Source organism: Apteryx mantelli, chromosome 4 (assembly GCF_036417845.1).
Source record: "Apteryx mantelli isolate bAptMan1 chromosome 4, bAptMan1.hap1, whole genome shotgun sequence".
Taxonomy (NCBI): domain Eukaryota; kingdom Metazoa; phylum Chordata; class Aves; order Apterygiformes; family Apterygidae; genus Apteryx; species Apteryx mantelli.
This window is the reverse complement of record NC_089981.1, coordinates 65,550,709-65,564,146: the sequence shown is the minus strand read 5'-3', so window position 1 is coordinate 65,564,146 and position 13,438 is coordinate 65,550,709. Positions and strand designations below refer to the sequence as shown.

General features: G+C 46.3%; 1 long non-coding RNA gene across 1 annotated transcript; it reads right to left on the bottom strand.

Moving 5' to 3' along the window:
• Nucleotides 1–1,244: 1,244 nt before the first annotated feature.
• Nucleotides 1,245–3,604, bottom strand: LOC136991999 (uncharacterized). Its single transcript, XR_010884025.1, has 3 exons — nucleotides 3,507–3,604; nucleotides 2,208–2,431; nucleotides 1,245–2,095 (listed from the first exon to the last, which is right to left on the bottom strand). It is a non-coding gene; the product is annotated as an uncharacterized lncRNA (long non-coding RNA).
• Between the last annotated feature and the right edge of the window lie 9,834 nt (nucleotides 3,605–13,438).

Below are 13,438 nucleotides of genomic sequence, written 5' to 3'. Positions count from 1 at the left end.
ACTCATCCTTCAAAACACTGTTCTTGCTTAAAAACAATCAGTCCAGGCAGAGGGATTGGTTGTAGGTGAAGCTTTGGTGTTATCTTTGCCTTCAGGCAGAATTTCAATTTTGGAAAGACTCACTGGTTCATAAGCAGATGCCTCCTTAAACAAATCTTGGGACTGTGGAGCTAGGAATCAAGGGATGGACCTGAACAAAAGTAAACTTGAGTGGACTGACAAGAAGGTAGTAGTAGTGGTGGTAACGAAAAAGTCATTTTTAGAATAGTTTCCCCTAAGGAACAGGAAAAAGCACCGCTGCTCACAGCCAAGGCAGGCAGAGAAGAGGGAACAATCCTAGGCTAAATATAGGATTAGGCCAAGATTTAACACCCTTCTCATCCCCAGTTACTGCACAGCATGTCCCATCTTTCCTAGAACGGAGAGAATTACTCTGTCACTAACTTACCTTATCCCAGTGGCAGAGATCAAATCTACGTGTACCTTTCTGCCACTCCAGTCAGCACACTTCCATATACACTGGCCTTTTTGCCCTTGGCTTTCCAGACAGCATTCCTCTAAGACTGAAGCCATATGTCAGTCTGACCTTTTGTCAGCTACAGCTAGCACCTGGAAAGTCTCTCAGAGAATGGCACTATGCTTGTAATGATTGTTTTGAGTTTGACTGTTCTCATTGCCATGATGAAACTTGATTTTGCAAAAGCACTGATTATCAGGTATCTGTGATTTTAGCCCCACCACTGCAAATAATCTGTAGCCATCCTGTATCCAGCTGAATGCTGCGTGCAAATAAGCCCCTTCCAGCCCAGACAGCTGAAAATGTGCTGCAGGCCCTTTTAAAGCAACGCTTTTGTTCCACCATGCTTGTGGCCTACACTTCATGCTGTCTTTGCACCATCAAATCCTAATCACAAACCGGGTGACAAAACAATGTCTTTTGCTCCCCACAGAGTTGGCAGTTGTTAGGAGGTAGTGTGACCTCATCCACAATCCACTTTTCTCACTCTTCCTCTTGCCTCCAAGCAGTGTGCTGTAGAACAAGTGCAACAAAATCCATCCTTTTCCTGCTGCCTCCTTTGTCTCTGTAGCTGAGTTGCTGCCATGTCACCTCTTTCCTGCCTGAATCCCAACAGAAGGCAGCATGTGTAATTAGCTGGTGTCACAGGGGTGGGGTAGGGGGGAGGTTATTAGGATTGTCATCATCTCTGGGTTTAGTGCAAACAGATTTATTGAGGATGGCTATATAGTGTAGTCATAGCAAGTGAATCTTACTGCACATTTGTTATTGCCCGAGTCTCGGTTTCTTACCACTCCAACAGTTTCTTGTCAGAGGTTCTCTTAACTCCAGGACAGTAAGCTTGAGAGGCGTCCCAGCTCAAGGGGAGATTCACCACCATGCAGCCTGCTGCCGTGCAGGAGAGCTCGATGGACTCTAGGCTGCAGTGCTATTTATGGGCACGGAGTTTGACTCACGGTCATACAATATTTGGTGTGGAGATGTACCTTTTTTTTGCTGACCTCATGCCATGTTGGGGAAAAAGATATTCCTTTTTGCTGATCTCACGCCCATTTCTGGCCTCACCAGTTGCAACCAGTATCACCCAGTTCCTCCTGGTCAGCCCTAGGCGCTGTCAGTTATTTGCAGTCAGCTGGGGCCTGAGATAAAGGGGTGGAGATAGTTGTGCTCCACCACATTTTGGGCCCGAGATGGGGTGGGGGTGGGGGGTAGTTGCGCTCTGCCACAGCTGGAAGAGAGAACTCTTCCTTCACCCCTAACCTCCCACCCTCATTTCTCAGCTGCAGAAGCACACCTCTCCTACAACTGTTTCTGTGGCTGCTCCTGCCATTGCCAGCTGCTGCTGGATGTCAAACACAAGCACGGGGATATGATTTCCTCCAAGTCCTTCCTGGCCCAGTGCTGTGATTGCAGTCCAAGAGCAGCACAATGCTTTGATGCTTCAGCATTTACCTGGGCTGAAACTGGAACCATTCTGCAGACATCCTCTAGCTTGCACAGGGGTTTTATGCAGCAAGGCAAGTCTTGCACAGTCTTATTGCTACCATTGTCTAGCCCACTGGCAGTTCTTCCCTTCTCCTAGAACAAAATGATAGGGGAGAAGTTAAAGGAAGGTTAAAGGATCCCAGGTGAGCAAGCATAAAGGAGTGAAGATGTGGCAAGTTCTATTTGATCTCTACTGCCTACTCACCCCTTCTCTCCGGCCTCCACAACATACATTGTTCGGGAACAGCAGAGGCTGTTCCATGCTGAAGGCAGCAAACCTTGGCTCCAAGGATTTTTAAATACCTCCTTTTCTTGGAACTCACATAAAAAATCCTGTTTTTTCAGATTACATGAAGTCTAGTGACTGTGGGTCCCATCTGGAGAGTAAGCATGCAAGCACTCAGAGTTTGCTTCATCAAATATTGTTTTCTGCAGCAGAAAAGCAGGAGAGAAAAACATTAGTCATGGATTTGCTTAATTGAGATCTAATAGCCAAGGTCAGTGCTCAGCCAAGAACAAATAGCAGAAGTCTCCCATGATGTATTTTTATGATGAGATGTCATAGCGCACAGACTGATCTATCAGTTACCACTATGAAAAATTTAACCATCTCCTGGAATAACTCAGATCTATTTTGCATCATTTCCTGGCTTTTTCATTCAAAAATGTTTCCAACAAGACCTCATGACAGTGTAAATTAGCAAATCTCTGCTGCATAGAGATTGTTTCTCCTAAACCAAAATGCAGCTATTTGTTCTTTTGACTTCCCTCTGCAAGATGACAATACCTGTTTGTCAGTGTCTAGCATGCCCTTCTGTGCTTTAAACAAAAACCCTTAAAGGGAAGAGGTGACTACTCAAGGAAAATTGCTGCAATAGGCACATCAGTGAGGAGGAGCACTGAACCTTCACCTTTAGCTGTACCCTGTATGTCTGCAACGTGCCAGTGCAGCAGAAGCAGTGATGACCTACCATGCTGGTCTACACCACCTCTCCAGTCTCCTGTGGCACTTCAACCTACAGGACAAGAGTGATAATCTAATTGGCTTGTTTTTTCTAGTTTTTGCACATGGGTCTGTGCAGTATACATCAGTGTTCTCCCCCAAACCAAGCATTTTCAAACACTTTAGGCCAAAAAGCCTTTGCTCCTCCATTTTTTCCCATGGACCAGCAAAGGGCCCTCTCCCCAAACCTTTAACTGAGAGCACAGGAGAGATGATATAATTTATATTGCCTCACGGACCACTGAGTACTATTCCTAGAGAGCTGATGAAAAGAATACGGTCTCTGAAGAATGCACCTTGGCTCTTCTAGCCTCTGGAAGATGCAGCTGTACTTTCTCTGCCAGGGGCTGCAGTACAGGACATGATCTGACACAACTCAGCAAGAACAGAAAACATACTCTGTGTGGGCAGCAACACTGAGTGCGAATACACTAGTGCAAGGAGGTGTTATGCCTTAGATGCACATTTGCCTTGTGCCTATCCCTTGGAGCCTTGCAGTACCTATCACTGGTGAGCTCTAAGCAGTTTTCCTCCTGGTGAAGTTAAGGTTGAAGTTGTTCACTGCGATGCTCCTTTGCACACCTCACTTGCAGTGCAGAAACAAGGTCCTCCAGCAGGCAGCTCTCTGCCCATACACAGTATATGCCTAACAACTAGCAACTGGCTCAAACTTCACTGCTTGTAAAGACACTGCATGAACATACAGTCCTAGAATCACAGTTTATTGCAGCAATTCAAACCCCAGCCTTTTGTCTTTGCACTGCACCAGCCGCTAGTGTAGGAGGTACCCAGACAGCAACCCCCTTCTCCTGTAAAGATGGAGTGTGCAGAAACCACATTGTTTATGTGGTAAACCAGGGTTTACCACTCCCACTGTCCAGAGAGGAGTCAGCACAAGCCTCATCCATTGTCAAAAGAGGGAAGGTGGTCTGGGGCTTTCAGAAGAGCATACAAACATTATTGCCTGGGAGCCTGGCATCTGGCAGGGAGAGGAGAGGAGAGGAGAGCACAGTCACCATGGTAATGCTTTGCCTCATTTAACTGCAAAGTAACCTCTTGTGTCATTATATGCAGCCATTCCCAGCACATCTGCCCTCTGCATAGCACAGGCAGCATGCTGCACACATATGCACACACAGCAACCTCCTGCACCTAGTCCCCACACAGGGCACAGACATACTACATACCCTGCTCTGCAACACCCTCCTCCCCCATATAAGATGGGCACAACATGCATGTGCTGAGCAACACACATTCCCTCAGTTCTCTTCCAGCCACATCCTCAATGCCTCTAAACCACCAGCCAGGCTTACAGTCCCTGCTCCTACAGCTCTATGTCCCTCTGCTGCACAGACATAAGATGCTGCAGAAGCACAGAATTAGTGCATGCTCAGCCAGCCTCCAAGAACCACACGCTACCTGTCTCCCACAGCCTTGCCACAAAACCTGTCTACAGTTTTTGTGCAGTTTATTCTTAGATGCATTTTGTTCAGACACTGTGGCATGAACAAGGAATAAGTTCATCTCTGTCTCCTTCGCTTTCCCCTGCTTCTGCCTTTGAGGGAAAAATTGTCCTGGAGAAACAGATACATAGGGAGATGACTGGGCCCTTCTCTGCACTGTGAACTCATGAGGAGCTGGTGGGCAGGTCCTTTGGCCCTCCTGGCTGGACCTGCTGCTCACATTTCTTGGCAGGTAACTGTAGGAAATCAGTTTTGATGCCATTTCTCCTCAAAGCACCCTATGGATCCCTGGAGAGGGACTCAGCTCCCTCCTGATAGCAGGGAAACAGAGGCACAGAACAGCAGTGACCAATTTCACAGCACAGCAAGAGAACTGCAGACAGAAACCATGAGCTGAGTCCCTGCTACCTCTTCTACACATCAATCAGGTGTCATTCCACACATACAGATCAAACTCAGCTCTTGCTAATGCCACCAAACAAAACCTGGGGGTGCCTCCTGAGCTACCCCTGTCATGTCAGGTCCCATCAGTTCTTCCAGAGGGTGCTGGTGGGGTTAGAGCTCAGGCCATGTTACTGTGGTGGGCACAGGCCTGCCCCACGCCTGGCCAGGGTACAAGCAGAAACTCCTCAGCCATACGTATACAACAGCTTCAGGTAATGGGGCCTATCAGGCCCAGACTTTCTGGGGCCCAAGGTTCCCATATCACATGGGACACTTGTTCTTTTCTGCCTTGTGTAATGGTGAGTTTTAACAAGCAGTTAGGGAAGGCAGACTGTCAGAGGCAGCCCATCTCATTAGGGTGACAGCCTCCTCTGGACTCTGAAGGGTTGCTAGCAACAAAGCGCTGCTTGGTTCTGCTGCATAGCTTGTGTACTCTAGACATAACAGCCTACAAAATGCTCTGAGAACTGCCTCAGGCAAAAAGGTCTCCTTTAGAGAGCCAGCAGGGATACCAGCCTGTATCCTCTTGGGCCCATTCTCCTCCTTGTAGACCCTTCTCAAGCTCTCCCTGCTCACCTCAACTCACCTTCTCTTCAACTCTTCCCCATACCCCTCCTAAAAATGACCCAGATTCAATATCCTCGAGCCTGACTTCCCTGATCTGAGTGTGATCCACCTAATGTGGCCAGTGATTTGACATACTTTCCCGAGGATATGACTGATATCAGATCTCTCTACCCGGCTGCCCAGTACCTCCAGTCAGGATGGCCCCATTTCTCCTAGTACTGGTCAGGGTTGCACATCTCACCCTCCCCTATATTTGAGAAGTCACGGGGATCTAAACAAGGCAATTCCTGTTCCAACCCCTGCTCCCCTCTTTCACTCCACTCTCATCATTGCTACCTGCATCTCTGACTATGACTGAGCTCAGTTACTCCAAACGCACAGGCCTTCTTCTAGCCCTGCACAGGAGGTGGGTCCGGGGTAGGGTGAGTGCTGCCTGCAGAGCCTACAGCCCACCCCGCCGGTGCTGCTCCACCCTGGAGGAAGGCACCTAATGCTTGAGCACACACTTCCCTCTTATGGCCATGCCTGATACAGCAACCAGACATCCAGGCTTTCAGCGCTTTCATTGAGGCTGTGATTTTCCAGGGAATAGTAATATTTCAAGTAGTTGACTCACACTTTTCAGGCACAGTGGTCTTTTGCAGGAGCAAGCATGGAGCCTGTTCAGCTGATACTGATCAAGACGCACACTGCGAGTTGCATCAGCAGCCAAGGCATCTCCTGAGTCCTTAGCGCATATACCGCCTGGGGCACGACACTGTTCCTCTGATAAAAGCCCAAACATCCACCCCTGGGTCCTGCGGCAGATTCCTGTACAATAGGGCACAGCCTCTGACATCTTTCCTTCCCCCAGCTTAGGCATGGCTTTTACTTACTTTGATTTTGAATGGAAAGTTTTTAACTACTCAAGTTATGATTACTTAATGATTCAGTTCAATTTCTCCACCTTTTTCCATATACATTGCACAGCATGACAAAGTCTCTCTCTCCTTCTTATCCAAATAATAATGTCCAGCAAACTTCTTGTCCAAAGAAGAGGCAATCAGCCTTCCCAGATCTCCAGGACTATTTCCAGTACTATTTTCTCTGGACTGAACTGACTCAAGTAGCTGGTTCCCTCTGTGCTCCCATCACCCCAAATACAGGATTTGTAATTAAGGAGCATTTGCTTCACAGGAGGGGTAGTTTATTCTTATAACTGATCTGTGGCCTCCTTCCTCTAACCACCAAGTCAGTTAGTTCTGTTCACTGATCCAAAGGAAAACTAGTCATTTTTTTTGTGGGATAATTTTCTGTTGGATCAGTGAATTGAACTGACTCACCCTGCAGGTAGAAAACCGAGTAAAACAAAAGTGCCTTCGGCCATGACTTTTATCAACTCATTTTCGTAAATCTTCCTTCACTCAGTTTTTCTGAACAAAAGAGGAGGAAGGAAGAATGAAAAGCTACAAAACTGCACTTGATACCTGAAGGGGGATAAACTGCTTCTTCCTTCCATCTCCAATCCAAGGTTTGGTGTCTACTCAGGCACTAGGGTATTCAGATGCCCCCTTGTCCCCCCTGTCTGTCTCTCCTGTTCTCTACAGAATGCTCTCTTCTCATTCGCCACCTTTGTAATAGCTTTAGTTAGGGATGAAAATGAAGGCTATCAACAGAGATGTCTTAAAGTCAGCACTGTGGCCCTACATACTCTTTCTCTGCACAGAGGACAAAATGCCTGGTCTCATCTTCCACACCAGTAACAGTGCTTGCTGCCATTAATTCCTTGACTGATCAAGCTGTCTGCCAGACTGCCTTAGCTGGAAGCCATGTAATTCTTGCTCACTTCATCCTTTGCTGCTCACCCTCCTTCTGCACTGCAGCCAATTTGGTAGCTCTTTAATGCAAAATGGCTGTGTGAGGAGTTTGGATTTATTTCCCTTAAGGTAAGGCACGTCCAAAGGTCACTGATTCTTTGCATGCCTCTTCCAGTATGACAACAGGCTTGTGCCAAGAGCTCGGGGGGGTTTCCAGCCGACTAAAGTTACATTATGACACAGTCATCACAGGTGGAGACTTTGTGGACTAAGAGGGCACAAAGAGTTGGAGCAGGAGAGCTGTGGGACACAGGGCAGTGGCTATGTAAGAGGAGGCCACAGTGAAGGACAAGAGAACTGCAGTTCCCACATGTGCAGTGGATGAGGGGCTGCTGCATCCAGGAGATGACACAGCTCTTCACAATGGAGGCAGGCACAGCCACTGAGGTGACAGTGTGTGAAGGAGACCATATGGAACAAACTTTCACTCCTCCATCATTAGTGCCAGAGGCCTACAGGGGCTTTTAATCCTGGTCTTCATGCAGGACCAGGTGAATAAGGGGGAACCTGTCCTATTTTCTGCAGCACTAACAATATTGTCAGAAAAAGTGGCAGAAGCAGTTGTGGTCCTCCTTGAAGTTACCTATAGCAGCCTGATCACACTTTGCCAGGCTCAGTGCGCTTTACCAGTGTTCCTCAGAGAGCTCTGCAGCCATTGATAAAGTGTGGCCACATCTGCTCTGAAACCATTTGCCAGTGTAGTGATGGGGAGAAAAGTTTGGAGTCACTTCCACAGTGCCAAAATTTTGAGGCCCAGATGCTCAGAAGTATGTGACTAAGCAAAAGTTAGAAATTAAAATGTCACAGGGCTCTAGGTCCTAATACAGACACAGTTATATTGGTATTCAATGTTTTTGCTGATATAGCTGATAGTGCTTGGAAAAGTTCTGCTGGAAAAAGAGCCCTATTCTGCTGACGTAAGCTGCCTGCACACAAGGAGGGCTTCACTGGTACAACTCTGCTGCTACAGCGATATCACACACATTTACATGTAAATTAGGCCTTTGTTTATACTGCACAGATGCGGCCTTTCACTATATCCTGAATGGGAAGGGGAGAGGGAGGGTAATGGTTTCCACTAGTCTCATTTTATGGATTAAGACAGTGAAGCACAAAGAAAGAAATGTTGGCTCAGTATCACCCAACATGAGTATCAGAGAAGGCACAAAATCTGGTCATAGGTTACAACCATAGGACCTTCTTCAGTTTCAAAACCAGCAGGGACAAATGAGTTTGTCATTAAATAGGAACCCCCATCATGTCAATTATTCAGGGTCAAACCCCTGATGCATTTCAGAGGAAGGGGTTAATAATGAATGTTCTAGAGAGCCCTGAAACAAGGAGACCAATGCCTGTTTAGATGCCGGAAGCACTGTCAGAATGGAGTTGAAAATGGTCCTCTTCATTTCCTGGGCTATTCAGATTTGCTCCAAAGACAAGCATTGGCAAAATATTTAATGGGTAGCCCCTCATCCTGCTTATGGCTGGTCCAGACATCCCACTCATCATAAGTAGGCCTCACTGCCTAAAGCAGCCTAACTGAAGCTGAGATCTAAAGAAAGGTTCCACTACCCTGCTTTATCACTCACCAAACTGAGTGGCAGTAGGCAGCAGTGACAGTGAATGTCCATGAAGGACGGACACAGAAACTAAAGGAGCACAGGTGATGTATGACATATTACAGGAACTAGATACAAGATCAGGAGCTACTGAGATTACACTGTTCCCAGCCACTACTGCCCAAGTCATCACACACTAAATTCACCACCATTCTGCCAATATTCCACCATCTTGACCACAGACTATGTCAGGTGTTTCATTAACAAAAGTCAACATAAGCCAAGACTGATAAAATAAGCCATCCCACCTCAGTCACTCAATCCCAAACCTGTTTCTCCTGCTCTGCTAAACAACAGAACAGATATGGGCAGAAGGTGAACTGCATGGGAGGCCAAATTCTCCATTTTTGCCAGGATAGTTTTAACCCGTATCAGCTTCTTCTGGTGGAAAGTCCAGAGTTTCCTGGAGCTATAGCCTCTGTTGGTCCTACAGTGCTAGTAAATGACCTGGGAAGACACACCACCATACAATTCCACCACAGTGGTATAAGGAAGGATTTAGATCTCAGGCTCCAGAAAAAGCCGTTGTTGCCACGGATTGGGTGAAACATTGAGGAAGTGGGTGGATATAACTGCCACTCTTTGATCAAGTTAGCTGTAGGAAACAGCCCAGCTTCATCATGGAGAAATAGTCCAGCTCTGTTTAAAAAAAAAAAAAAACAACAAAAAAAAACCCCACACTGCACAAGTCACTGCTCAGAGGAAAGACAAATGGCCAGGAATCCTGACTGTGTGGGTGGGGGGACTTTCGGAGTACATTCTGCACAGGAATCTTGGGGATGGGCGACATGAGAAAGAGCAGCTAAAGCATAGAAAACAAAACTCCAAACAAGGCTAGGATAGCCTTGGTAGTCAGTTCTGACTGAAACTGAAACAAAAAAAGAGGTCTTCAGTATTGGCTGAAAGAAGCTTGGGGCCATGAGCAAGGAAATCGTTTCCTGCTGTTTGATTCCCTCGCACAATGGGAAACATAACCTTATACTTATTTTGTAACAAAACAAACAAAAAAACTCCCCACACCACTAAATACATTCTTACATCTGTTTTCTTATGGCTCATCAGACCCATATTCATACACATCTTTCAACCCCTCGTGTATCCTCTCAGGCCTCTTGCAGCTCCAATCTCATATCTCTTGTTCTAACTCCTTTCCCATTTCCCCATAAAAGTGTTATGCAAGCCTGGCTCATTTCGCCAGGCAAGCACGCTGGACTAGCAAACAGTTCACCACATTTACAAGTTCTGGTCCAAATCAGTGTGCAGAGCTGCCAGGGTACAATCAAAGCTTCACTGCATCATACAGCTTTAGAGCTTGAGTTATTTCCAGAGTAGTATTATTCACAGAGCAAATGAAACAGAAGCTGTGGCGAGTCCAGAATTGTGGCATTCACTGCAGAAGACATTAAGGACAGAAAAGGTCTCTCCTGGAGCCAAAACAATTCTAAGCTGAGCTGAAGTTAAACCAGTCACATTGTTTAAGAAGGTGTACCTACCTCCCCCTGCCACCGCCAGAAGGCAGCAATCTGCTGTGGTTGTTTAAGATCTACCTACTTATCAGAATATGCTGAGAGCAGCTGATGGGCATTCCCATATGAGATTAGCCAACCTTCCAAGGGTTACTCCCTCCTATAAGTTACTCCAAGGGCTCTCCAGCTTCCCATGAAGTTTAGCTACAGCTTGACAAATTCTCTTGGGACACCGATAGCTATCTGCTTTCTTCATGGGCTATTTAATTAGCTGTAAGATCCCCAAAGAGCTTTCCACACTCCTGCTAATTCTTCTCCTATGCCTCAGGGAGGCATTCTGCCACTCAGACTCAAGCTAAAAATCAATGTTCAGTGTTTCCCTGCAGTCACTTCCCTGCACAGTCCCTGGAGTTTCAGTGCTAAGTTGCTATAACCTGAAAGACAAAACAGGAAACAGAGAAACCACACTCACCTCTCAGCACTGCATGGGTCTGCCCAAACAGCAGCCTTTTCAATCACACCTTCAACAATCATTTCCTGCTTATCTCAGCCTGCACCTGGAGACTGAAGGTGAAAGAGAAGAGAGGCACCTGGAGAACATGGTGTGCTCCCTCTCAGGGCAGCCCATGTGCTATTAACTGCCTTAAATACAAGGGCTGAGCCACTGCTTATTCTGTCTTTGCATTGCAAATGTAAAAGTAAATGGCTTAGGCTTATTTCTGACTACAGCTGCCTTGAGAACTTCCATGGAGATTCTCTGCATAGCTGGCATCATTCATACACCCAGTCCTGTCTCAGTTATCTACTGTCTCCTTCCTCAAAGGAAGTTTTTTCCCTCAGTCACAACTCAGTGACAAGCCCAGATCATCTCTTATCACTGGAGAAGGCCCTCGCTCTGTTTGGGACACTGGAGCAGAAAATTTTTCTGCTGCACTTCTCTGTCCTACTGGTTACCCCATTGCTGAATTTGCCTTCTGCTGTCTTCAAACTTTACAACTCTACTCTGTGATCCCTAAACCTACAGATGGTTAAAGACAGCATGCATTGACTCATGTCAATGATGTAAGCTGTCTGTTGATATGAGCCTGCTGTGCAGCAATCCCTGCCAGTCTGACTTGTTAGATATGAGGTTACATTGGCACCACACTGAGGACAGGTGGGTCCTGTCAGCATGATGAGGTCCTACTGCAGGGAAGTGCTGCAACTGCTGTGTGAGACTGCCCAGTCCTACAGGAGTTAATTGGCAGGTCACAATGTTTTTTCTTCTTGTCTTTCCTAAACCAAAACTGAAACCATTGCACTATATGAATTTGGGCTAGTTGGGTTTAACAGCAGGATGAGGTAACCAGTCTGCATGTACCCACACGTGGAAGGGTTTTGGGCTCTCTATAAATTCAACAGATAACACTGCTGTGCTATCCAGTGCCTGGCAGCTGAAGTGGCTTATCCTCATGAGAAAGAAAGCACCAGTACCCGAAACTCCCACATATGCAGGTGAGCAGGGGGTGCAGGGCACTGCCTCACACACCCTGTGAGTGGACCATTTGCAACCCATGGCACACAGCTGATTCATGTTGGTCAGTATAACCCAAGCCATTCTGTTCAAAGGCAGGGGAGCCAGGAAGAAAATACCCACAGCCAACTCTGGTAATGGGGACAAAACCAAGTTCTACATTACATGGTCCCCTAGTACACTCCTTTCACTTGCTCATTCATTTTTGTTTTTCATTCATTATCCTCTATTTCATTTCCTCATTCCTTCAGCTCTGCAAGAGTCCTCCCTTCCTTCTCCAAAAAAGTTCAGCAGCAAGAGTGGTTCCTGTGCTTCTTCCCCAGTAGCACTCCTAACTGCACCTACACCAAAGCAGGTCCATTTGCCACAAGCACTCAAATGCTGAACACAGCTGTTTGCTGCTATGATCACTAGCTTCTTCCTAGCAACACTAGTCTCCCTCATGCTCCCTGCCTTGTAATATGAGAGAGGGGACAAGGCCCATCCCATCTTAGCCGACTATGTCTCACTGCATACCGAAACCAGGTGAAGAAAGAATGTTTCCCATGCAAGTTCATACCTGCTTTAGCAGCAGTCAAGAATATGGGAGTGTCCATAGACAGCAAAAAAAGGTATAAGGCCTCACACAGCTCTGCTCTAACCCTGAATGGTCCCACACCCAACCTGAACTTCTTGTTACCCCTGAACCTGCATCTGTATCCACCATTACAAAAAGTCCTCTTGTCCAAAGGTGGCCTAGAGATATGAAGTGTATTGGCAGCATATTGCAGCCTACAAATAGGTTGAAACCACCTGAAATGCTCTTCCACATCTTCTTGAGGAGGAGGGGGAAAAAAAAAAAAAGACTTTTCAGAAAAGTTAATTCACTTTTGTTAAGAACTTCATGCTCCTACCAACCTTCCAATGAGATCCATGACAGAGGCTTCAAGATGTGACTACAGTACAGAAAAATAACCATCAACAGCAGCAAACTAGAAAGAAAAGGATGAGGTTGCTCTCTCAAATTCATCTGCTTAAACCTATTAACTTCCCACTGTGTTAACTGGCATTTATTCTGATTGTCTCAAATTGCATTCTAGGAAACACCACGGCCTCTCCATTACCCAGGAGAAATCACAGGTCAGACTCTTCCATCTCATCAGTAGTTGCTTAAACATGTTAGGCTACTTCTTTCCTACCATTTTTGGGGGAGGGAAAAGCAAGACAAAAACAAATTTTCAATTAACACTCAGAGAACTTGCAGAAACCTCTTGATGCCTTCCCCTTGCCCCTCCCTCTTCTGTAACTACAGAAGAAAGAGACAGGGCACAAGTACAGATGCTTTTTTGGTTTGCAAGCCACCTTTTCTCTGGCATGGTCTGTGTGATGCTTGGTAACCCAAACTTTACTAATTAGGATTGGTAAGATTTACCCCCAAACTAAACACAGCATTTAGTCTGCCCAGTCTTTGGACAAAATATGTATTTCCAAACCGAGTCAGAAAATAGTCAATTTCATAGACAAAT